Consider the following 27,551-nt stretch of genomic DNA (forward strand, 5'->3'; position numbering starts at 1 on the left):
CCAAACATCCTTGTACTACACAGACAGGATTTCCGCCAAGGAAGCTGTCATGTTTTAATCGGGAATAATTTAACCAAATACTGGACAAGCTTAAGAGGTAGTATAAATTAGAATACATTCATGTGGCAAAAGAGCCCTGGAGGCACAGAGGTTAAGTTATGGCTGCTAACTAAACGGTCAGCAGTTTGAATCCAACAGCCACTCCCTGGAAATTCTACGTGGCAGTTCTACACCGTACTATCGGGTCGCTATGAGTCGGAGTTGACTCAACGGCAACAGGTTTTAATATGGCAAAGAAGGTTAACCTTGGGTAGCATTTGGAATGAAAGCAAACCGAACGCCAAGAGTCTAATGCACCTCATAGGAGCCCTGGTGGCGCTGGTTAAGCACTCAGCTGCTAACCCAAAGGCTAGTGGTTCAAACTCACCCAGTATTCTGTGGGAGAAAGACTTGACGATCGGCTTCCGGAAAGGTTACAGCCTAGAAAACGCTATGAGGCGGTTCTACTCTGTTACATGGGTTACTATGAGTTGAAACGGACTCAACGTCACCTAATAAGCTAAATTCACCTTGTAAATAATAGGCCATTAAATAGTTGTTAAATATGGATGAAGAAAGGTTGAGAATTATAAAGATGCCTTAAAGAGTATCTGGTCCTCTCATTTTCTGATGTGAATCTCAAGGCCGAAGAGGTTAAATAACTTACCCAAAGCCAATCAGCTAGACTGCATGCTGGGAAACAAACTTCCAGAGAGTGTCCTTAACCAAACTCTGTGCTGAGAAACACAATATCATGGATACCAAAAGTGAAAACAGCAGTGGGCTGAGCCCTGGAAACAGTCTTAAATATCAACTCAATCAGTCATTAACTTTGAGATCCAGGGCAGTCCTTTTACTCCTCGTGATCTTTGCTTTGAACCTTAAACCAAGTGAATTGGATTACAATTTCTACAACTTTTTCTGCCTCTAATGATCAAAAATTCTGTGCATATATATAAAACAGCACTTCCTGAAAATTTACCATGAAAAAAATTTAAATTGTATAGGCTTCTGAATTCTATGAGGATTCTTTCTCTTCCATCATTTTAAAATCCTATAGTACATAATGGAAACCCTGGCGGCGTAGTGGTTAAGAGCTACGGCTGCTAACCAAAAGGTCGGTAGTTTGAATCCACCAGGTGCTCCTTGGAAACCCTGTGGTGCAGTTCTACTTTGTCCTATAGGTTCACTATGAGTCAGAATCGACTCAACAGCAACGGTTTTTTTTTTTTTTTTTTTTTTGCATAGTACATAATACCACAAAGTAACTAGAAGGAAAGCTAAGTAACAGTGAAGAAGAAATACTGCATTGGAAGGGGGATTTTGACAGAAAGAGGGAAACTGGGAAAGAACAAAGAGATATAAAGCACGGAGAAGAAAGTAGGTAGGTGCACGTGAGAGAAATGGTGGGAAGAGACACAGGTCAGGGCAATGGCATGTACAACAGGCAGAAGAAAAAGCAGAGGGAGGGGTGGGGAAAGAAAGAGGAGAAGAAAAGACTGGAAGGATAATTACATTACACCGAAGCCTCCATTAATATCAGCATTAGTAAAAATGCGACTAGTAGTAACATTCTTATAGCAGTTTATGATTTAAAATGTACTTCCCCAAATAATTCATTTGTTCCCAAACCAAGGCCATTTGACTGGTATTATTATCATTACTATTTTATAAAATAAAAAAAAAAAAAAAGGAACTGGTATCCAGAGATGTTAGATGTCACACCAGTACTATGAGTACATAAGGCAAGGCTGTGAATTCAAACCCTGTAATCAAATACTTGCTTTTCTCAACCACAACATACTGCTTGTCTACTTGTATCTCAAAACAACAGCAACAACAAAAGATGCTACTAAATACTAGCTTTGCACTTACTAGGAGACTACAGGGAGTAAAAAACTGGCAGGCTCATGCCCAACCTGTGCAGTGTACGCGCTCTTGGAAAAAGTAAGATAGAGACATGTCAGTAAATAACCAGCAAGACAGACACTAAACAGTACAGGGCATCAGTGAAAGAACTTTCCATGGGGAACAAGGAAGGTCCCATGGAGAATGGGATTTGAACCAGGCCTAGAAAGAAAGCTGAGGTGGTTAGGCACAAGGCATTCTCAAGTGGGTAGACCTGCCTGGCAGTGGCAAACAAAACAAAAGTGTGTCTATGAAAGACAGATGCTACATCTGAACAGGGAAGGCTGAACCATCCTGAGGAGAGGGCATGGAAAGTCAGGCTTATAAGTCTGAAATGTATCCTATAAATAGTAAGGAATCATCCAAGATTTTAAAACATGGGGCTGAGACATTGAAATCTTGATTTAGAAAATTTATTCTGCTGTTCATATGATGGTCTATGAAGAAGACCAATTAGGAGACTTTGAGATGTTTGAGAATGTAGGGGAGGAGAGGTAATATGTGAATGTGAAGGACAGAGGGCACAGAGCAAAGGTCTTCAACACAGAGGAATGGGCCTTTCATTCAAAGGCAAAACCAATTAACACAAAAGTTACCAACTCCCTTAACAATGAGTCCACCTGACAGTCTATTCTCAATGTCTACATCATCTTTTTCAGGGCAAGGGGGAGGATTAGTTTTACTTTTTGTGGACTTTAAAGTCTATTACTTCACGGGTTATGATTTTTTCTATCTTTTTTATATTTAAAGAGTTTTATAATTAATAAACTTGGAGTACTTATGAGTTCATTCTCTAAAATGACTAAAATGAAGACTCCTTATATGATCACTCAGGGTAAAAATAATAATCACACAATGTACATGAAGTCAAATTTATAGGAAATTCACAAGTATTTACTGTTACTAACAAAACATTTTGAAGAAAGGATCTTTAGATAAACATTCTTCAAGTAGTTAAAACTAAAACAAAAATGTTTACAGTTCTTTGAAACAAATTTGATCATTACTTTTTAGAAATACAAATTAAGTTCAAAGTGTTGACAAGTATGTCTAAGAAATCCTCAAAAAGTAAAAAACAGGGCTAAAAATAACCAGACATCTGGATGGAATAAAAATACTCAAAAGAGGCTTAAATCATTAGGTGAACCACCTCTAGATAAACCGATCATTAGACAATTTGTTGTTAAACAAACTGACCTAGAGCTGGGTAAATATGTAGCAGTAATAACAATAATAAAAAGCAGTCGCCATAGAGTCAATTCCAACTCATGACAATCCCATGTATGTCAGAGTAGAACTGCGCTCCATAGGATTTTCAATGGCTAATTTTTCAGAAGTAGATAGCCAGACCTTTCTTCCAAGGAGATTCTGGGTAGACTGGAACCACCAAGCTTTCAGTTAACAGCTAAGCGCATTCATCATTTGTACCACCCAGGGAGTCCAGCAGTAAAAAAAGGAAGTTAGGAACAGTAGTTGGTTTTTGGAAAGAGCAATTAAGAATTTTACCTTAGACATAATAATGGTGGTAGAGCAACCATGCAGAAATATACAAGTAAGCTGATTTACGCAAGTGAAATTTCTTTTTATGGTAGCGTAGTGGTTAAGTGCTATGGCTGCGAACCAAAGGGTTGGCAGTTCAAATCCACCAGGCGCTCCTTGGAAACTCTGTGGGGCAGTTCTACTCTGTCCTATAGTGTCGCTATGAGTCAGAATCGACGGCACTGGGTTTGGTTTTTTTTGGTTTTGTCTATTTAAGGATGACTACATAAAGGTGAAGGAACCCTGGTGGCTCAGTGGTTAAGTGGCTGCAAAACATCAGCAGTTTGAACCCACCAGTGGCACCATGGGAGAAAAGACCTGGTGATCTGCTTTGGTAAAGATTAAAAAAAAAGGAAATCCTACGGAGCACTTGTACTCTGTTCCATAGGGTAGCTATAAGGCCGAATCGACTAAGAGGTACAAAACAACAACACAAAAGGTGATGGTTGAATCCAGGAGGTAGATAAGAACTCCGAGAGAGGGTTCCCTCAGTAGATACAATAATAGAGAGAATTTAAGATAAGCAATCACATTTAGTAGATGGGGGAGGTGGGGTGGAGATGGTCAGCCAAGAATGTAAGGTCATGTTCAGAGAAGTAGGAGGCAATAAAAAAACGGAATTTGATGATGAAGAAATGAGCAATGAATTTAAAGAAAGGTCAAAAGGAATTAGGACTGTGGACAACGATCCTGTGGCTTTGTTAATTAGGAAGGTGTTAATGTTTCTTTCTTCCTACTACTAGTCCAGCATTGCTGGTGCAATGGTTAAGTGCTTGACAGCTAACACAAAGGTGGGTGATTTGAATCCTCCTAGCAGCTCTGAGGGAGAAAGACCTGGTGATCTGCTTCTGTAAGGATTACAGATGTAAACCCTCTGAGGGCAGTTCTGTTCTGTCACATGGGGTCTCTATGAGTTGGAAATCTACTCAATGGTACCTAACGACAAAACTAGTAGGGAATACCACTGGGTTTGCAGCAAAGGGTGGGGCAATGGCATGGATTTTTGAGATTAGACAAGTATGCGTTCAGCAGATCCCCTCACCAGACATTCAAGAGGCAGAGCAGATCAGAGGAAAAGCCCTGGAGCCTGCTCCCTGGTTCATTTCCTATCACACTAGTGTCTTAGCTCTCTGACCCAAGCTATCACTTAAAAGTTCTATGCCTCAGGGTCCTAATCTATAAAATGGAAACGATATTCACACAGTTCACATAACTCCCGTGAGGAATAAATGAGTTATTTTAAGCACATATTAGTTAAAAAAAAAAAAAAAAAAAGACCTTTTTGAGAGTCTATTTCCTCCAAAATATCACCTATTTCTGAGGCTGTTTGAATAGCTGATGCTAAAAAAATTTCAATTTTTCATTCCTCTATTCTTACAAATTGATTCATCATCAATTTGTTAATTCAGTAAATCCTTCCTAAAGCCTACTCTGTTAGGCCACTCCATGCTCCAGCATTTTTATTACCCCCAGTATAAGAACATCTTCCTATATTATGGCTTAGTTTAAACAAAGAACAGTTTTCTTTTTGTGCTGGAGACTCAAATTTACAACCCAGGGCTGTAAAAAGTGTAAACGTCACTCTTAACATTAGAAAAAGTCAGAGAATAACAATTAAAATTCAAGAGTTGCGGCCAATAAACATGCCAGTTTAAGAAGAACTTTACTTGTAAACTCCAAACACCATCTGAAACCACATCCATTCTGGGGGTGGATGAGGGAACAGGCTTCTCAGAACTGCACTTATGGTTTTAGTTCAGGGTTGCGCTTGCAAAACATGCCTCTACGTAACTTAGAAGTGAAAACAAGGAACTGGCAGTAAGTGTTTCAGTGATTATTAAGGGCCTTTCAAGACCCATGGGACGTAACCCACCCACTTTTTATGCCTCAAAGTGGGGGCCTTTTGAAATGCTTGAAACTCAAGAATCCTGATTTGGAGCCTCTTTTTTTAGGTGATGCCTCCCAGATGGGTGAATTTTCTAAACTTTTGACAGGTTTGCCTTTATTTCTGTGAGGTAAGCCTCCTTACTATGTTTCCCAGTTACCATGTACTTACTGTAGAATAAGCTATTGCCACTCTTCATTTAGTCACAGTGGCCATTTTCTTCTTTACATCATTCATTGTTTCCAGGTGTTACTGGCTGCCTTCTCTTTCAGCTTCTGAACAGTAAATAATGACTTTTCAATAAGGAATAATGCATTGCAGTGGTACTTTCAAAGAGATTGGAACTCCTCTAAGTTATTCTTACTCTGCATTCAATCGTAGGGCTCAAACATTGCCTCCATGTACAGCAAGTGGCATGACCACTGTGAGCAGTTCCGCAGTATTTCAGGGCAGCTGTTTCTGCTTCTTAGCTGTTAGCATTGCTTTTGTTATGATGAGGAATACATAGTAGTGGTTATTTTCCTGAGACTCAAATTCCTTTACTTTTATTTACTTTGCCTGTAAGTACTGCTTTTGCAGTAATGAAGAATGTACTGCAGTGGCAATTTTCCTGAGATAAAAAAAAATCCCTTAGGTTTATTTTTTGGGGCTGTCAGTACTGCTTTTCTCAGTAAGGAAGAATGCATTGTACCAGGTTTTAAAAGGTTTCACAAAATATAATAAAAGGCTAAGGAGACTAGAATAAATGTATATGCAGTTATTGCCAGGTGCCTTCATGTTTCACCTCGTTTTGCAAACTTTCAAGAAATAAACAAACACACAAAATTTTATCATTGACTGATATCAGCAGGATTTACATTGTTTTTTTTTTTTTTAGGGTCAGCTGGGACACGTGATCCCAGGTAATGGATATCAAAATCCATAACTCATAACAAAAATTCTGAATTGGTCCTTTAATCAGCATGCCTTCATTAGTGAAAACACATAACCCATTGCCATAAAGTCAATTCCAACTCATATCAAAAAATTCGAAGGAGAAAATAACTGGGTCTCGAAAAGGTTAAGACCGCTAAAATGTTCCATTTCAGTCATGACCGTTTGCCTTGCAGTTTTTCAGTTTCATTAAGCATATATTGACGCTGCCATATCTCCCACTGCAGCTTCCAGGATTACAAGCAAGAACATTCAACTTCTAACACCCACTTTTAGCTATCACCAACTTCCTTTAGCCCCTTTTGGCAACTAGATCAATAGATTGACCCCAGATTTGGCTGATCGCTTAAACTGAGGATGGGGTGATTCCAAAATCAATGCCATTGAGATGTGAAGACATTTATACTAATTGCAAAATGCTTGAATGGGTGGCTTGAACAGTGTTACAATCTAACCTGATTTCAAGAGGGTAAATCCATTGCACTCAACACGTTTACTACGTAAAAGGGATTGCAACGGGGGGAAAAGCCACTTACAGCATTTCCATTGTTGCTGTGTATATGAGAACAACAACAACAACAAAAACAAACATGATTTGGATTTAAATGTTTTGGCTCGTGATACTGTATAGACAGACATAAGGAATCTACAAATAACTAAGTTATTTTCAGTCTCATTTTAATATTGTTTCTTAAGTGCAGTTCACACCTCTTAGTCACCAAATCAACTTCCACTGCTTTTTATTCCCTATACAGCTTTCTCTATCATAATCAATTGATTTAACTATATATGGTGAGTATTATGAATTAAAGAAAACTTGACAGTATAAAATTACAGTTGCCTTATATGTGAAATCTCCACTGCCTGTCTGTCAGTTTATTGTTCTGTGGTGGCTTGTGTGTTACTGTAATGCTGGAAGCTATCCCACTGGTATTTCAAATACCATCAGGGTCACCCATAGTGGACAGGTTTCAGTAGAACTTCCAAACTAAGACCAGGAAGAAAAGCCTGATGATCTACTTCTAAAAACTAGCCGGTGACAACCCTATTGATCACAACAGAACATTGTCTGACTTGCTTGCTTTGGACACGTCATCAGGAAGGGTCAACTGCTGGAGGAGGGCATCATGTTTGGTGAAGCAGAGGGCAGTGAGGGCAAGACGGATTGGCAAAACAGCTACAACGATGGACTCAAACATGCCAGAAATCGGGAGAATTTCACAGGACCGGGCAGCATTTTGTTCTGTTGTATATAAGATTGCCACAAGTCAGAGTTGAGTAGATGGCAGCTATCTATCTCTATAAACCAAAAAAACCAAACCCGTTGCTGTCGAGTCAATATCTAGGAAATCTAGGTGTAGGAAAACTAGGTGTCACTGCGGTCACAAAGAATTCAAATATGTGGAGAGAAAGCACACTCTTCAGAGCAGGGAATTTGTCTCATTGATTCCTTGGACCTATAACAGCACCTGGTACATAGTAAAAAAAAAAAATTTTTTTTTTTTTTGTAGGTGCTCAAAAAACATTTATTCATTAAATGGATGCATGTGTTTCCCTGTTTCCATGTATTCCCTTTCATTAATTCCACGAGTATTTGCCAGGCACTGAAATGATCCAGGCAATGCTCTGACTGTCGGGCTGCTATGGTGGGCAAGGCACACGCAGTCCCCATTCTTAATGGTCCTTATAGTCTAGATCGGTGGCTCCCAAAAAAGGTATATCAGAAATTAATTGCAGCATTTCTGGTTGTCTCAATGGTTGAGGGACATTACATGCTGTTAGTGGGCAGTGGCCAAGGATAGAAATGTCCTACATTGTCAAAATCCCATATAATAAAAAAATAGGTGCGTATCCCTCATGACCTTTGAATGTCCTGCCAGAACTCATGTAGATGAAACATCTGTTTACAAAAATCTATTTTGCATACAGACACAAAGTATTTTTTCTGTTTTAAAACATACTGGATTTTCTAGAAATGAACCAAAAACCCAAACCCACTGCCATCAAGTTGATTCCGACTCACAGAAATGAAGGCACTGTGTAAACTGATCGGAGATTGTACTCTGTTTCCCCAGAGTTTTAACTATTTTAGAAAATTAAGTCCCCAATGGCCATGACACTGGTTGTATTTGAGTTGCCAATCTCACCCACCACTGTTAATCTGCATTTATAGCTGTCCCGTCCCTGGTGATTCCCTATGGGTAGGGGCAGTTGACTACTTCCTCATTAGGCACAAGGTTATTTGACTTCACGTTGACAAACTGAAATATAAACAACTCAACAGTAAATTAATTTAAACTTTTCATTAGTTTAGAACAGTATATTGAGTTTTTTAAAATATAATTTATTTTATTTTTGTTCTTGTAATTGAGAAAATACACAGCAGTACACCAACTTGATAATTTCTACATGTACAACGCAGTGACACTGATTACACTCTTCCAGTTGTGCAACCATTCTCACTCCTCTTTTCCGAGTTGTTCTTCCCGCATCGTCATGGATTGAATTACACCCCCCCAAAAACCGTCTGTATCAATTTGATTAGGCCATGATTCCCAGTATTATGTAGTTGCCCTCCATTTTGTGATTGTAATTTTATGTTGAGAGGATTAGGGTGGGATTGTAACACCACCCTTACTCAGGTCACCTCCCCGAGCCAAGGTAAAGGGAGTTTCCCTGGGGTGTGGCCTGCACCACCTTTTATCTCTCAAAAGATGAAAGGAAAGGGAAGCAAGCAGAGAGTTGGGGACCTCATACCACCAAGAAAGCAGCACCAGGAGCAGAGCATGTCCTTTAGACACAAGGTCCCAGCACCTGAGAAGCTCCTCGACCAGGGGAAGATTGAGGACAAGGACTTTCCTCCAGAGCCAACAGAGAGTGAAAGCCTTCCCCTGGAGCTGACACCCTGAATCTAGACTGTAAGAAAATAAATTTCTCTTTGTTAAAGCCATCCACTTGTGGTATTTCTGTTACAGCAGCACTAGATGACTAAGACACCCATTAACATAAATTCACTGTCCCCTAAGTTTCCAATCTAATCTTTCAAGTTGCTATTGTCAATTTGATCCCACATAGATAGTTCTTAAATTTGTGTGCTGGTTGTTTACATTAACTATGAATTTCATTTCAGAATCATAAATGGGACATACTGAATCACTTGTAAAAGATAAGTCTGATAGAAATATGAATTGTTGGTCTAGACAATAAATAAGCAAAATAATTATACTGCTATGAAGCACATAAACTAGGTGCTGGAACCAAGAATAATGGGAGGAGCCCCTCTATACAGGGTTGTTGTTGTTAGGTGCTATGGAGTTGATTTTGGACTCATAGCAACTTCATGTGATAGAGCAGAACTTCCCCACAGGGTTTCCTGGGTTGTCATCTTTACAGAAGCAGATTGACAGGTATAATGGATTGAATTCTGTCCCCCCAAAATATGTGTCAGCTTGGTTAGGCTGTGTGTGGTTGTCCTCCATTTTGTGATTTTCCTATGTGTTATAAATCATAATCTCTGTCTGTGGTTAAAAAAGATTAGGATGGGATGTAACACCCTTACCAGGTCACATCCCTGATCCAATGTAAAGGCAGCTTTCCTGGGATGTGGCCTGCACCACCTTTTAAAAGGAAAGGGAAGCAAGCAGAGAGCTGGGAACCTCCTAACACTGAGAAAGCAGTGCCAGGAGCAGAGCGCGTCCTTTGGAACTGAGGTTCCTGCCCTGAGATGCTCCCAGACTGATGCATCACAAGGACCTTCCTCCAAGCTGCGAGGGAGAAAGCCTTTCCCTGGAGCTGGTGCCCTGAATTCAGACTTCTAGATTGCTGGACTGTGGGAAAATAAATTTCAATTTGTTAAAGCCATTCACTTGTGGTATTTCTGTTATAGCAGCACTAGATGTCTAAGAGAAGAGGTCTTTTTCCTGCGGAGCCACTGGGTGGGTTTGAACCACCAACCTCTTGGTTAGCAGCCCAGTGCTTAACTGTTGCACCATGAAAAGGATAAAAAGAGGGGCCAGCCAGAGAATATTCCAGGAAAAAGAACAGTAGTGCAAAGGCCTTAAAGCTAGAAAGATCTTGGCTTATTGGAGGAACTGAAAAAAAAAAAAAATCAGTGAGTTTGAGCTGCAGTGAGTCAGAGGGAACCTGGCACCCCAGGTGATTAACTTCCTGGTGATGCCCAGTGTCAGTGTGGCATGAAGTGGGTGTTAGACTGGCCTGGGATATTTGGATGAATCAGGTATGAGTGCAGTAGGCAAAAAGTGGGGCAGAGGCCCAGACCATGGTGGTCCCCATGGTGTTCCAGGAGCTCCAGCCTACCAAGGAAGAAAATGCACAAGCAACCCCACAGGTATGGGTGGTTCACAACCCCAGGTCTCCTGGTCTCCTAGGATCCAGAGGCATCACTGTGACCTTGGTGTGCTGGAGTCTTAGTGAAGTGACCCTTCTACAAACCTTCCAGAGAGGTTTTTGGCATACTTAGCTGTGAGTTAGCTGACTGAGACAGCACAGATGAGAAAGGAAAACACATCCGACTTGGGGAGTCTAATAAGCTGGACTTATGCCAGATGCTTCTTTAACTAGGGCTCTTGGCTTTTGCAGAGGCTCTGCCACAGCATTAAAAAAAAAAAAAAAAAGGCTACATTTATTCCACGTTATAAACATTCATGTGATATCACTTATCATCCTGAGGGCAAATTGTATATAAAATTAACAACAAATGGTTGGTCACATGTGGAAAGCTTTTAAAAAGAAATCTAGACTTTTTTTTTCAAACATGATGATTTTTTTTTCTAACTAGGTTCATACCAGGAAAATAACAACTGCAAGAAAGGTTTACAAAAGATAAGCTCTTTATCCAGAATTCCAAATCTAGAAAGCTCGAACAACAAGCAGTGTTACAAGTACTATGTTAAGCAGCCTGAAACGCTGTAAAATGTTCGCATCACAAATGACTTCTGATGAAAGGCACCACATGTAGTTCTACGGTTGCATTATATTTTAATTCTTGGAACTCTGGCAATCCATGGTAGAATATTATATAAGGAACATATTTTCAGGATCAAAAAAGCTACCTCCTACTGTTCGCTCTGCCTTACTTCTCATAAGTGTCCCATTCCTCTGCTATTGGGCCTTTGGTCCAGCCGTGTCCCGGAACTGTTCTAAAAAGGGCCCTTCCCTCCACTCACTAACTCACTGAAAAAACAAGCAAAGAAACAAAAATAAGAACAAAATGCAAACAAAAAGATCTTAGCTTTCTTTTCAGCCTTCACCCTCTGTGACCTCCTAGCATCCGACATAATTGACCACTCTGTTCCACCACTGAGTTCAATGACGTCCTCCTTTTAATACCCCACTTCAAATGCCCTAGACAGGTCACCATCATCCTCTCCCCAGGACTCTCCGGGCAGCCTTCTGGGCATTTTCAAGGCTAGAACAAGATGGCAGAGAGGGCAGAGGATGTGGAAAGGTGGGTTGGAGGTTGGAACCAACCACAATGGGAAGCCCTGATGGCACAACCAGTTAAGCACTTAGCTGCTAACCAAAAGGTTAGCAGTTCAAACCCACCCAGTGATCTGTGGGAGAAAAGACCTGGCAATCTGTTCCAGTAAAAATTATAGCCTTGAAAACCTTATGGGGCAGTTCTATTCTATGACATGTGGTCACTATGAGTTGAAATCAACTGGATATCACCTAACAACAACAATAGGATCTTGCCCAAGGAGACTATTCTCAAGAATATTGCTAGGTAAGCAGTTTAAGGGCCCAAAGTCAGAAGGAGAAAGATATGCTAGCGCTAAACAAATGCTTCTTAATGAGTAATGCCTTATTATCATACAGTGCTTTACTATTTTCAGATTTTCGTATATACTATATTTGATCCTGGAGGTCTGTAGGGCTCATATCATTATTACTTCAATTGCAAAGACAAGGAAATTGACTCTCAGAGATGATGAGTGATTTGTCCAACATTACTTGGCTAATTAAGACCTACTCAGTTTTATTGAGGCACACAAGTTCCATTTCAATACTCATCAAGGACTCAATAAGCTACCAGCTACTTGCTGGTATTGACAGGTATCAAGAGTTTTCAAAATATTCACCAGAATACTTAGATTTTGACCAATGCCTAGAAAGATTTATTGCTTATACTGGGTAATGTTTCATTCTGTTGTAGGGCCTCTATGAGTTGGAGCTGACTCAAGGCACCTAACAATAACTAACAACAATAACTAGAAATAAAATATTGCTCACAATATATCATTATAATGCCTTTGGAGAAAGAAATAGACAATGGGCATTGTCAGAGTTAGTAGACTAAACAGATATTCTAGGATAAATATGATAAACATAAAGGTCTCAACTGCCATAGAACAGTTTAAGGAAATTTTTGAAGAGCTAAGGTGGAAATCTTAACTCATACTCTCAAACCAGATTGTAATGAATAAGAAATGTCAACAGCTCATAATCCACAGAGCATGACATTTTCTCTTACCAAGTATTTTCTTTCTTTTTCCATCAATTCGTTTTTGTAGTTTTGGTTAAACACTCAACTACTAGCTGAAAAGTTGGCAGTTTGAAACTACCCAGAGGTGCCTCAAAAGACAGGCCTGGCAATCTGCTTCCAAAAGGTCACAGCCTTGAAAACCCTAGGGAGCAGGTCTACTCTTCACGCCTGAGGTTGCCATGAGTCAGAACTGGCTCCACGGCAACTAACAACCATAACGTACTCACACTAAATCAACACAAAGAAGTCAACTGTAAAGGAAGGAAAGCTTATACGCTCAGTTCATATCACAAAGTTACTGAGCTAGAAATGGTTAAAAAGACTCATGTCCTCAACCAAGATTTTTCCAAGTATATAAAAATATAGAGTTTATAAAGAATCATAAATTTTTTAAGTGAAATTCTAATTTAAAACAGGATTATCTAGAATTAAAATTCAGGCCATACCATTATTCTTTAGGAATCAAATTTCTCTTAAAGACTATAAGAAGATTTTCAGTTTCATTACCTTTTCATTGAACAGATTACATTTTCCTGCTACCACACATTTTATAGCATTTCATGAATAAGAAAAACAACTTTATTAAAATATTAATGTAATTTACAGCTTGACTAGGGATGATACAGTCTCTTCAGTAGATTTTAAATATGCCCTCACATTCTGTTCTTAGCTTTTATTGACACAAATACATATATTCCTTCATTTGCTCAGAAGATGAGAAAATCCAGTATACTAGCTAATGATTTCAAACGGTGGTAAATATTACATGGAAAACATTCCCCCTTAAAAACTTCATACATAATGAAATGCTATAAAGAAATGTTTCCTTTCAGTATTTCTTGAAAAACAGTTCTGCAACTAAACCTATGTATTCCCTTGTTAGAAATTCAAGTCAGATTCAGAAGAAGATGTGGCACCAGGGATATGATTGCTGATGTCAGATGGATCCTGGCTGAAAACAGAGAATACCAGAAAGATGTTAACCTGTGTTTTACTGACTATGCTAAGGCATTCGACTTCATGGATGATAACAAGTTATGGATAACATCGCGAAGAATGGGAATCCCAGAATACTTAATTGTGCTCATGAGGAACCTATACATAGATCAAGAGGCAGTCAGTCATTCAAACAGAACGAGGGGATACTGCATGGTTTAAAGTCAGGAAAGGTGTGCATAAGGGTTGTATCCTTTCACCATACCTATTCAACCTGTACGCTAAGCAAATAATCCAAGAAGCTGGACTATATGAAGAACAGAGAATCAGGGTTGGAGGATGGCTCATCAACAACCTTTGTTGTGCAGATGACAAACCTTCCTTGCTGAAAGTGAAGAGTACTTGAAGCATTTGCTGATGAAGATCAAAGACCACAGCCTTCAGTATGGATCACACCTCAACATAAAGAAAACAAAAATCCTCACAACTGGACCAATAAATAACATCATGATAAAAGGAGAAAAGATTGAAGCTGTCAAGGATTTCATTTTACTCAAATCCACAATCAACAGCCATGGAAGCAGCAGTCAAGAAATCAAACAATGCATTGCATTGGGTAAATCTGCTCCAAAAGACCTCTTGAAAGTGTTGAAAAGCAAAGATGCCACCTTGAAGACTAAGGTGTGCCTGACCCAAACCACGGTGTTTTCAATCGCCTCCTACGCATGTGAAAGCTGGACGATGAATAAAGAAGGTCGAAGAAGAATTGACACCTTTGAATCGTGGTGTTGGAGAATACTGAATATACCATGGACTGCCAAAGAATGAACAAATCTGTCTTGGAAGAAGTACAGCCAGAATGCTCCCTAGAAGCAAGGATGGCAAGACTATGTCTCACATATTTTGGATATGTTGTCAGGAGAGATCAGTCTCTGGACAAGGACATCTTGCTTGGTAAAGTAGAGGCTCAGCAGAAAAGAGGGAGACCCTCAATGAGATGGACTGACACAGTGGCTGCAACAATGGACTTCAGCATAACAACGATTGTGAGGACGGCACGAGACTGGACAGTGTTTTGTTCTGTTGTACATAGGGTCACTATGAGTCTGAACCAACTCCACGGCACCTAACAACAACAACAACATTCCCTTGTTAAAGAGGCAGTGGTAGTTCAGTGGTGGAAGTCTCACCTTCCACGAGGGAGACCAGGGTTTGATTCCTGGCCAATACGCCTCATGTGCAGCCACCACCTGTCTATCAGCAGAGGCTGGCATGTTGCTGTGATGCCGACATGGTTTCAGAGGAGCTTACAGACTAAGGTGAACTAGGAAGAAAGACCTGGTGATTTACCCAAAAATCCGCCAGTGGAAAACCTATGGATCACGTTGGTCTGATCCACAACCGATCATAGGGATGGCGGGCAGTGTTTCATTTCATTGTGCGCGGTGAGCCCACTCTAAGGCAGCTAAAAACAACATTCTATTTTACTAATATAACATATTAAGGATATACAAAATGATACGTCTATTAAGAGAATCTCTTCCAAAGCAACAGAAAGGTGGCAAAACAAAGTAAATAAAATCTCTTGTAAATGGAACTCCTAGAATGCTTTTAAGCCATGTACTTGCTTATCATTTACTGATTATTCCTGGTTACTCTTCTCTTTCACAATTTATCAGCCCTACTGTTCTCTATTTTAGTACGCTTCCATGATAACGTTGGTCACTAACCAAATTCCACAACCTAAGAGCATTCGTACAGAGGTGACATGTTCTATCTACAGGGCCCCAGATGATAAAGCAATTATGTTCTCCCAGCACTGTAAGAATTAACAGGACCAGATGCCATGTTTTTTCTGCTCTCCAGAGGAGCCCTGTAATGGGACATGATGTGTAAAAGTCACCTCAATTCATGCAATCTGAAGATAACATGCATATCAAATAGAGAGGCACCACCTTTTATAAGAGTAAACACAAAGTATAACGAGGACAAGGTGGGTGTTAAAATGTACTTTCAGGCTGAATACTCCTTCAGTGACTAAGGACGATCTCGCCTGTTCAAGCAGACCTGTGAAAATATCACCCATCAGGCCTTGCAAGCAGGTCAAACCCTGCCCTTTTTAGGAGGAACTGAACTGGCCTAGGAAAAGCAACAGGGAGGTAGAGAATTTGAAATTCTGTATGTCTGTATTCATATTTTAAATGTCATAGCCATCTATTTCCCCCAGTTTATAAAAACCAGTAGCCATTTTGACTTGTTGAATTTGATGAATTAATCAAGAAAAAGTATCAAATAAAAGCCACATTTTAAAAGGGCCATTAAACCTTGAAAGAAATATCACATGGAATCGTAAATTATGTTAAAAATTTTTCCTAATTCTGTAATTAAGAGCTTCATTTAGTTCATTATTGTGGTGTATTATTATTTTTCTTTGTTCTAGATTAAGGGCAGAGAAAAAACCATGCAAATATACTGGGCTGGAAATTATTTCTCTCAGCCTGTACATGGTTTTCCATGGTAGAATGAAAAAGGTAGAAAATGGTAACAGTGGAATAGCCTGTGTTTCCCCCCAAAATTTTGCAAGAACACTTTGACATTTCTGGATGTACCAAACAGCCTTCAAGTTCATCATTTCACCCAGCTAAAAAATAAAGGGAGAGAAATACAAAGAAATATACTGCACAATCAGTGTGCAGTATAGTCAGCAGAGGTCTCTGACCCAGTTCGATTCTCCCAAACACCTTCTTGTTGTATGACACTTGTTTTTCCACAGAATGAACTGTGTTCTAATCGATAAACCAACAGGATGAGATGCAGCATAAACTTGGTCCAAAGCCTATAACTGCAAAACAAATATACAAACACAAAAACCTGGTGATAAACACAGATTTTAATAATAAAAAGGGAGTGGGGTGGAAATGGCATACACCCAGCCTTTACCAAAAACATTTTTACTTTGTTTTTACATACACTCCCTTGTGGGAATGATTCCCTGTTCCGGTTTTTTCTGAAAAGTAGCTGGGACATAAATGAGAAGAAAAAGACGCTCATTTTTTGTTTCTAACTGATCATTCTAGAAGACAAAAAAAATTTTTTTAACAAAAATGGCTCATTTAGAGGAGATTAAAAATTATTTTTAAAAACTTGAGTTACTTTTGAGATGATTACGGAATCAGGTCTGTTGGGTGATTTTCATGAACTCTCCCTATAAAGCAAGTAGGCAGTGACCTTCAGATTGGCTTGAGTCCATTGTTGTGGCCACTGTGTACTTTGGGTACCTTCCAACCTAGAGGCTCATCTTCCAGTACTATATTGGACAATATTCAATCACTGGGTTTTCATTGGCTGATTTTTGGGAGAAGGTTGCCAGGCCTTTCTTCCTAGTCTGTCTTAGTCTGGAAGCCCTGCTGAAATCTGTCCACTGTGGGCAACCTTGCTGGTATTTGAAATATCAATGGCATAGCTTCCAGCATCATCATAACACATAAGCCACCACAGTAAGACAAAAGGACAGATTAGTGGTGGCTCATTAGCTTTTTTTTTTTTCATTAGCTTAGGTAGCATTATTAAACTGGAGCTCAGTGATACCTGTTCTTTTTGGGTCTCTTGGAACAAGCAACTTTCAACTTTCCCACCAATGAGCTGTTTCAGATACACCTTCACATCCCTCAAAGTTATACAGAAGCAGTCAAATGACAGATCGCATGGAAACACTGAACCCTCTCATACCTCTTACAGTGTCCTTTGTATTTCTAGCTTACATATGAAATACAAAGAAGAGAGGACAGGTTTGAAATCTGTTTAAAATACAAACTTTTTACTGAGCTCAAATTTAGCCATGTAATCATCTTGGGTCTCCATACTCCAGCCACAGTCAAAACATACATAATTTAACTAAGTCATATTAAAGAGACGTTTGACACATCTATCCTTTAACATGGAGCCCTAATGGAGAAGTGGTTGAGGCTCCGGCTGCTAACCAAAATGCTGGCAGTTGGAATCCACCAGCTACTCCTTGGAAATGTTATGGGCCAGTTCTACTCTGTCCTATAGGGTCAGTATGAGTCAGAATTGACTCAACAACACACAACAACGACATCCTTTAACTGTTGACACTCAGTAAATATATGTTCAGTGGAACTGAATTCTAAAACTTCCAAATTTTTAACCAATTTTTTGCTCCGGGAATTCTCTAAATATTTATTATTGTTGTTGTTGTTAGTTACTGTTGAGTCAATTTCAACTCTTGGTGCCCCCATGTGTGCAGAGTAGAACTGTTCCACAGGGTTTTCAAGGCTATGACCTTTAGGAAGCAGATCACCAGACTTGTCTTCCAAGGTTCCTCTAACCCACGGCTGTCAAGTCGATTCCAACTCATAGAGACTCTATAGGACAGGGTAGAACTGCCTCATAGGGTTTCCAAGGTTGTAATCTTGATGGAAGTAGACTACCACATCTTTCTTCCCAGGAGCAGCTGGTGGGTTCGAACTGCTGACTTCTGGTTAGAAGCTGGGTACTTTAACCACTGCACAACTAGGGCTCAAGGGGCCTTTAAACCAAACCCACTGCTGTTGAGTCTATTCCAACTCATAGCAACCCTATAGGACAGAGCAGAACTGAGCCATAGGGTTTCCAAGGAGCGGCTGATGGATTCAAACTGCCGACCTTTTCGTTAGCAGCCTGAGCTCTTAACCACTTCGCCACCAGGGCTCCAAGGTGCCTCTGGGTAGGTTCAAATCACCAATCCTTCAGACAGCAGTCAAGCTTTTAACCTAAATACTTATACTGCCTACAATATTTATGATTCTTCATCCTTTTATTCATGACTATTCTTTATACTTGCACAGTTGAGTTCATATTTTTTTATCTTGTTGTTTTATCTGAATAAATGGTAATTTCCTCCACAATAGAGAACACATTTTAACTTTACCTGGGTCGTATTCAACACATATCATGTGTGGGCGATTAACAGTGTTGACAATAGTAGGAGGTCACCTCTTTTCACACTATTATATTTGGGCACATACGAAGCTTTTTTTAAAAATACCCAAACATCAAATTAGCACTAATTGTTCACAGCCCACTGTAAAATCCTTGGCCGCTGCGCTGTGAATGATGCTTGAAACCCCCTGATGTGGAGCTCAGCCTTGAAAGATTCTAAGCGTGTTTTCACCTAAGTCATAAAAATGGCCATAAACCACGCTTACTAGGTTTCATGATGTAGAAATATCTGCGTTGGTGCCAAGACAGGAGAGGCCCAGAAGAAAAAAACAAAATACCTGATGTTAAAAAACATGATTTAATAGATATTGACATCGAAGGTGCTTTCTTCAAGCAATTTAAGGCTTTGAAAGGAAAACAAAACTACAGATAGCTATTGAAATAGGCTTAAAGTATATTGCATCTATCACCCTATAAGCCTTTAAAACCTCCCATATAGAGAAACAGGGAGTTAAGAATTATTACCTTCATTGAACAGAAGATAAAACAAGACTAGAGATGTTAATCAACTTTCTGCCCAAACCAAGAAACCAGCACTAGAATCAAGAATAAAACCCTGTTGTTCTCATCTCAGTGTTGTGCTGTGAGATATGACCATCCTATTATGGAAACCCTGGTGGCGTAGTGGTTAAGTGCTACAGCTGCTAACCAAAGGGTCGGCAGTTCAAATCAACCAGGCGCTCCTTGGAAACTCCATGGGGCAGTTCTACTCTGTCCTATAGGGTTGTTATGAGTTGGAATCGACTCGATGGCACTGGGTTTGATTTGGGTTATTATGCTCTCGAATCAAAGCCATTGTTCATCTGCAAACAACTATGAAGAAGAAGGACTAGATGGTACAAAACAGACTTTGTAAAGAGGGCATTTGTATCAGAGGCTGCAGAACCTTCTGCACAGTGGTAGATCTATTTTATATGTTGGTAGCATTGATAACAATCTTAGATATGATTTCAGGGGTCAGATTTTTCTCTTCTTTGATGCCTAAAATGCTCCTAACAGGGAACAAAGCTATATAAAGCTATATAACAAAGTTACATCTACAAAGATATATAATTAGAGCAAGGCTGAAGGATGGCACAAAGAGTCAGCACACTCAGTTGCTAACTGAAAGGTTGGAGGTTTGTGTCTACCCAGTGGCACCTGGGAAGAAAGGCCTGGCAATCCACTTCACAAAAATCAGCCATGGAAAACTTTAGAGAGCTCAGTTAGCACAGTTCTACTCTGAAACACAAGGGGTCCACAAGTCAGAATTAACTCGACAGCAATTGGTACAGCAATAAGTACCATTTATAGAGTTAAACAAGTGGCATAATATTACATTACAGTCAAAATGACAGACAGCAGGTCCCTTACCAAGAGAGAAAAGGTATATACAAAATTTCAGTTTTCCACCCTAAGGTTAACTGCTATGGCTGCTAACCAAAGGATCAGCAGTTCAAATCCACCAGGTGGTCCTTGGAAACTCTATGGGGTAGTTCTACTCTGTCCTACAGGGTCGCTATGAGTCAGAATTGACTCGATGGCAATGGGTTTGGTTTTTTTTTTTTTTTTAAAGGCAAGAATGGAGAAGACTTGAATAGTCACTGGAGGGGGAAATCCACAGGAGACAACTACTCAGGTCCCTGTGGGCACCAACTGCCCTGAATCAAAAACTCAAAGAGCTACTGGCTCATGTTGCCCTTGACAAAATGTAATTTATGAACCTAATGGGAGAGAAAATAAACTTTTCATATTAACTACAGCTTGAGTCAGATGTGCTTATTTTGCATAATAGGCCATTAGCTTTCTGCTGAAAATAAGTTAGATATCTGAATAAAGCAAAAAGCTTCTTGTTCCACTTTCCAAAACTAAGGCTTAATCTTTTGACTGGTCTAGTGTCTATTTCTACTTAAACTAACATTCCTTTTTCCTCAAAGTACCCTTAAGTGATGTCAGCAGCACAATGTAATGTAAATTTAAAGGAAATTTATATTAATGGAAATATTTTGATAGCTGGGACTAGACAGGGGAAAAACTTGTTTCAGTTTATTCTGTAAAGAGCTATCCTTAATATATAACAAATAAAAGTAACACTTGAATCTAAATATGTGAAAACTAATGATTTATACAGAAATACAAAGAACAAAAAAATTCAGATATCCATCTGTGCTAGTAATTCAATATACAGAAATTAAAGCAATATTGTGTAATTACTTATATTTAAAGCAATTCTTAATATTTAATATTGGATATATTGTGATGAAAGAAGTATATTCCTAAATTTATGTTGGTATTGTGACTTGCCGCTATGCGTCTGTCAGTTTGTTGTACTTTGGGGGCTTGTGTGTTGCTGCGATACTAGAAGCTACGCCACCGGTATTCAAATTCCAGCAGGGTCACCCATGGTAGACAGGTTTCAGCTGAGTATCCAGACAAAAACAGACTAGAATGAAAGACCCGGCAGTCTACTTCTAAAAAGAATTGGCCAGTAAAAACCTTATGAATAGCAGCGGAACACTGTCGGATATACTGCCAGAAGATGAGCCCCTCAGGTTGGAAGGCACTCAAAATACGACTGGGGAAGAGCTGCCTTCTCAAAGTAGAGTCAAACGTAACGATGCCGGTAAGAGTCAAGCTTTCAGGACTTTCATTTGCTGATGTGGCATGACCATCAATTGCTCATATGCAAGTTCAAGACGAAACTGAAGAAAATTAGAACAAGTCCATGAGAGCCAAAGTATGACCTTGAGTATATACCACCTGAATTTAGAGACCATATCAAGAATAGATTTGAAGTGTTGAACACTAATGACCGAAGACCAGACAAGTTGTGGAATGACATCGAGGGCATCATACATGAAGAAAGCAAGAGGTCATTAAAAAGACAGGAAAGAAAGACAAGACCTAAATGGATGTCAGGAGAGACTCTGAAACTTGCTCTTGAATGTTGAGTAGCTACAGCAAAAGGAAAAAATGAAGTAAAGGAGCTGAAAAGAAGATTTCAAAGGGTGACTCTAGAAGACAAAATATTATGATGACATGTGCAAAGACCTGGAGATAGAAAACCAAAAGGGAAGAACACGCTCAGCATTTCTCAAGCTGAAAGAACTGAAAAAAAAAAAAAAAAATTCAAGCCTCGAGTTGCAATATTGAAGGATTCTACGGGGAAAATATTAGACGACACAGGAAGCTTCAAATGAAAATGGAAGGAATACACAGAGTCACTACATCAAAAAGAACTGGTTGACATTCAACCATTTCAGGAGGTAACATATGATCAGGAACTGATGGTACTGAAGGAAGAGGTCCAAGCTTCATTGAAGGCATTGGTGAAAGACAAGGCACCAGGAATTAATGGAATACCAACTGAGATGTTTCAACAAAGAGATGCAGCGCTGGAAATACTCACCTGTCTATGCCAAGAAATTTGGAAGACGGCTACCTGGCCAACCGACTAGAAGAGATCCATATTTATGCCTATTCCCAAGAAAGGTGATCTGACCAAATGTGGAAATTATCAAACAATATTAATATCACATGCAAGCAAAATTTTCCAGAAGATCATTCAAAAGCAGCTGCAGCAGTATATTGACAGGTAACTGCTAGACATTCAAGCCAGATTTAGAAGACAACATGGAATCAGGGACATCACTGCTGATGTCAGGTGGATCCTGTCTGAAAGCAGAGAATACCAGAAAGATATTCACCTGAGTTTTATTGACTATGCTAAGGCATTTGACTGTATGGATCATAACGAATTACAGATAACAATGTGGAGAATGAGAATTCCAGTACACTTAATTGTGCTCAAGAGGAATCTGTACATGGATGAAGAGGCAGTTGTTCAAAGAGAACAAGGGGATACTGCATGGTTTAAAGTCAGGAAAGTGAGCATCAGGGTTGTATCCGTTCACAACACCTGTTCAACCTATATGCTGAGCAAATAATACAAGAAGCTGGACTACATGAAGAACAAGGCATCAGAACTGGAGGAAGACTCATTAACAACCTGCGTTATGCAGATGACACAATCCTGCTTCCTGAAAGTGAAGAGGACTTGAAGCACTTGCTGATGAAGATCAAAGACCACAACCTTCAGTATGGGTTACACCTCAACATAAAAAAAAACAAAAATCCTCACAACTGGATCAATAAGCAACATCATGATAAACGGAGAAAACACTGAGGTTGTCAAAGATTTCATTTTACTCGGATCACAATCAACAACCATGGAAGCAGCAGTCAAGAAATCAAAAGACTCATTGCATTGGGAAAATTTGCTGAAAGAGATCTCTTTAAAGTGTTAAAGAGCAATGATGTTATCTTGAGGACTAAGGTGTGCCTGACCCAAGCCATGGTGTTTTCAATGGCCTCTATGCATGCAAAAGCTAGACAACGAATAAGGAAGACCAAAGAAGAATCGATGGCTTTGAGTCGTGGTGTCAACGAAGAGTATTAAATATACCATGGACTTTCAAAGAATGAACAAATCTGTCTTGGAAGAAGTACAACCAGAATGCTCCTTAGAAGCAAGGATGGTGAGACTATGTCTCATATATTTAGGACATGTTATCAGGAGGCATCAGTCCCTGGAGAAGGACATCATGCCTGGTAAAATAGAGGGTCAGCGAAAAAGAGGAAGACCCTCAATGAGATGGACTGACACAGTGGCTGCAACAACAGGCTGAAGCATAGCAACAATTCTGAGGATGGTGCAGGACCAGGCAATGTTTCATTCTCTTGTGCATGCAGTTGCTATGAACTGGAACCGACTCAATGGCACCTAACAACAACAACAACCACATTGTCCACTCGTACAATCATTTTGGAAAGAGATATGGAAAGGTATACCTACATACATGAGAACATTCAAGTCCACTCACTATCCAAAAAATTCTACATAGGAGAACTTATCCCAAAGAAATTATTTTACAGAGTCAAAAACTATTGCTCAAAATTGTTATTACAGATGTATTTATCTATACAAATTTCTAGAATCAACCTAAAAATCCAACAATTAATGACGATTTTGTTTAGATGAACTATGGTAGAGCATACAATATATTGTTGTTGTTAGGTGCCCTCAAGTTGATTTCAACTCATTGCGACCCCATGCGACTGAGCAGAACTGCCCCACAGGGCTTTCTAGGCTGTAATCTTTAAGGGAGCAGATTGCCAGGTCTGTCTCCTGCAGAGCTTCTTGGTGGGTTTGAACCACCAACCTTTAGGTTAGCAGCCTAAGGCTTAACTATTGAGCCACCAGGCATGTCACCTCAAAATAAGGCTGTAGGAAAACAGGAGAACCCAGAATAGTCTATATACTATAGTTACAATTACAGAAATATGTATGCCTGTAGAAAAGGACTGGGATGAAACTTGCTAGAAGAAAAGTATTTGACCAAGAGTGGGGAAATTATGAGGCACTGTCACATTCACACCATTTCCTTTAAGATTTTTTCTATTTCAGGTAGTCATCAACTATTCTGACATGCCAAGCTCTTTTTCACAGTTTGTCAATTTTAGTAATGAAGATGACTTTGTGATTCCTATGTCAGGATTGCAGAAAATCATTGTTTCCACAAACTGTCTGTTTTATGGGACAAGGTGAAATCAAAAGTGCTGGCGTCTCCAGGAGATAAAGCCAGCACCCCCATGTTCCCTCCTCATAAACATGTTCCCTCCTTATAAACAAGCTTTATTAACCTTGTGCTCCCCAAAACCAAAAAACCAAACCCGCTGCCATCAAGTCGATTCCGCCTCATAGCAACCCTACAGGACAGAGTAGAACTGCCCCACAGAGTTTCCAAGGAGCACCTGGTGGATTCGAACTGCTGACCTCCTGATTAGCAGCCGTAGCACTTAACCAGTACACCACCAGATGAAAATCACAAATAAAGATGAAGCAGAAATCTGTAACCTTAGTCCATTATTTCTTTTGTGATTTTGTAATTCACATTATTTCTTGTGAATTCACTGGCACATGTTAACCTCCTCTACTTTTGTTCAACTGCTGTGGCAATATAAATGTAAGGAGAAAGACTAATAATCCAAAAACTACTAGACTAGGAGTATTTAACTTCCATTGCCTTTTTTAGTTCTCTCTGGCTTATTCCCTCTCAGGAGCTCTGGTTCTTTGCCATTTGAGAATTGAGGACCACCTTGAGAATACACTAAAGCTAGATAATCTCATATTACACAGACTCAAAGATTTGCATTTAATTTCAAAGGGCTCACAATCATCTCTCCCTCCCAGCCCTCTCCCAGAGGATTCACAGACACCCAATCAGGGGTCTTGCTTCACAGAGTTATTTACTTTAATCCCTGCTCTCCCTCCTCCAATATGCAAATAATAAGCAATTTACAACTCTACCCTGCTGCCTCTCATAGGTATCATAGCTTGGGACTCCAGAGCTAAGTTCTTTCATAGTATTAACCATTTGCAGAAAATGGAAGCTCAGCTGCTAACCAAAAGGTCGGCAGTTCAAACCTACCAGCCGCTCTTGGAAACTCTATGGGGCAGTTCTACTCAGTCCTACAGGGTTGCTGAGTTGGAATCGACTGGACGGCAACAGGTTTGGTTTTATTTGTGTGTGTGTATGATACAAGGTAAAAAATTATGTACAACAATTCTGAGAATGTTAGAATTTCAAATGACTGTGCTGCATTTAAGAAGACCTGGTGGCACTGTGGCTAAGCACTCCACTGCTAACCAAGAGGCTGGCGGTTCCAACCCACCAGCTGCAACCTCAGGAGAAAGATGTAGCAGTCTGTTCCTCTAAATATTTACAGCCTTGGAAACCCTATGGGTCAGTTCTACTCTGTCCTATTGAGTGGCAATGAGTTGGAATTGACTTGAGAGCAACAACTTTGTTTTTTCAGGTCTTACTGCATTTATGAATATTTATTACATTCACAGGGTACTGTGATTTTTAAAAAAATTGTCATAACTATCCTGAAAGATGTCACTGTTCCCAGTTTTACAGATGATGAAGTCAGGGTTCAAGAAGTCACTTGCCAAAATCACACAGTTTTTCAGGGTACGCTCTGGTACTCAAATTCAAGTCTGACTGGATCCAAATACTTGCTCTTAACCACAGTCAGGAAAAAAAAAAAACTACAATCATGGGTAACATCCTAAGCAAATAGGGTAAATTTTTATTTGAAGGAAGGAAGAAAAGGAGGCAGAGGGAGTGAGCATCTTGGCCTAAGAACAATGGCACACAATTGCAGCCATACAGGAAGCAACAATACCAGAATTCATAAAAAGACAACAAGGGTACTGCATACTCTTCAGACTCTTTTTTTTTTTTTTTTTGCCCTTGGCAGTGAAAAAGTAATTATCTATACCAAATTCCATTTGCTTATTAATTTTATTTTAAAACAAGATGAGAATTAAGTGATTAATTTCCAAATGTACTTTCCTGCAATTTGCAGTTTGGAGTGACTTAGAAAGTAGAACTGAAATAACAACCGAAATCATACCTGATTTGAACACGAATAAAGACCACATAGTTTATTCAGTATCCTAAAAAGCTATTGAATAATACATACACATGCACACACATAAATATACATATATATATATGTATGTATTAAAAAAAAATTCTTTCCATGTGTATTGGAAACCCGTTGCCATCGAGTCAATTCTGACTCATGCTGACCCTATATATCGACTCGATGGCAATGGGTTTGGTTTGGTTTTATTTATATTAGTGTCCAAACTTGAAAGAAAAAAAAAGTCATTATTGGAGAAATCGGAGAATGACCAGATGAAAGTGTTAAACGGGTAGAGAATAACGTCTTTATAAAAATCTATTTTAAACCTTAACTGTTGATAAGTCTTATTCAAACACATGTGTAAGCTAAAATGAGACGAAGCCAGGCCATAATAAACAAAAAGTCTAAGTTGGGGAAGGGGAAGTAGTTTAAGGTGATATGTGTCCACATACGCATGCAGATTTCCCAGAATACTTCAAGACAAAACTGAAATTAACCATAGGATAAATTATTCAAGTGCCTATTTTGGAAACATACAGATTGACATTCTAATTAAATAGCTGTGACATTTTTTGTACCCAATTTCACTGCTGGAAATATTCAAAATGGCCAATGGAAAGTGTCTGGCAATTTGGTTATCTGGCAACTTGTGTTTTGGATCATACATTTTCCTTATTCACAGTAAAATTTCTCTCTAGCAAAAAATATAGAGGCTACTCTGTGTCTAATAATATTCTTAGACAGTAGGCAATTTTATGGGAGATGGTGATTCTATGGTGTCTCTCGACACAAACAGGTATTGGACAATTTCTGGGTTCAATGTGAGAAGCATTTCAAAGTTGAGAAACCTGTGTGATAAGCACAAATTCTTTAAATTAGCATACACCTTGCTAGCATGTCAGAGTCTGAAGAATATAACTGCAGTATACAAAATTCAACAGAAGCCAACACGAGCAAGGAACTCTCCGTTAACTTTTAAAAATGCAAAATGAAATCTAATAAAAGATCATTGAAATCACACAGATTGAGCAGAATATCTCACTGAATGCCGCTTGTGATAATACTTTCAGATGATACAACACAGAAAAATGGTTACAACACACAGATATTTCTAAGCAAGTATAAGGTCACTATGCGTTGGAATCGACTCGATGGCAACGGATTTGGATTTTTTTCGGATTTTTTTTTCTCTGCAAGACTAAGTTCAGTGTAGGTGGGAATAACTGGAAACAAAAGAGGTAACTTAGACAACCTACATTTTATTGGTTTTAAAATAATACTAATATATTCGCGTTCTATTAATACAGATCTTTGAAATCTTAAAATTTT

General features: G+C 39.3%; 1 protein-coding gene across 6 annotated transcripts in view; it reads right to left on the reverse strand.

The window, feature by feature from the left end:
• CACNB2 (calcium voltage-gated channel auxiliary subunit beta 2) overlaps window positions 1–27,551 on the reverse strand; it is a 411,715-nt gene that overhangs the window by 161,920 nt on the left and 222,244 nt on the right. The gene's annotated exons all lie outside the window — the stretch shown is intronic.

This window comes from Elephas maximus, chromosome 4 (assembly GCF_024166365.1).
Source record: "Elephas maximus indicus isolate mEleMax1 chromosome 4, mEleMax1 primary haplotype, whole genome shotgun sequence".
NCBI classification, from domain to species: domain Eukaryota; kingdom Metazoa; phylum Chordata; class Mammalia; order Proboscidea; family Elephantidae; genus Elephas; species Elephas maximus.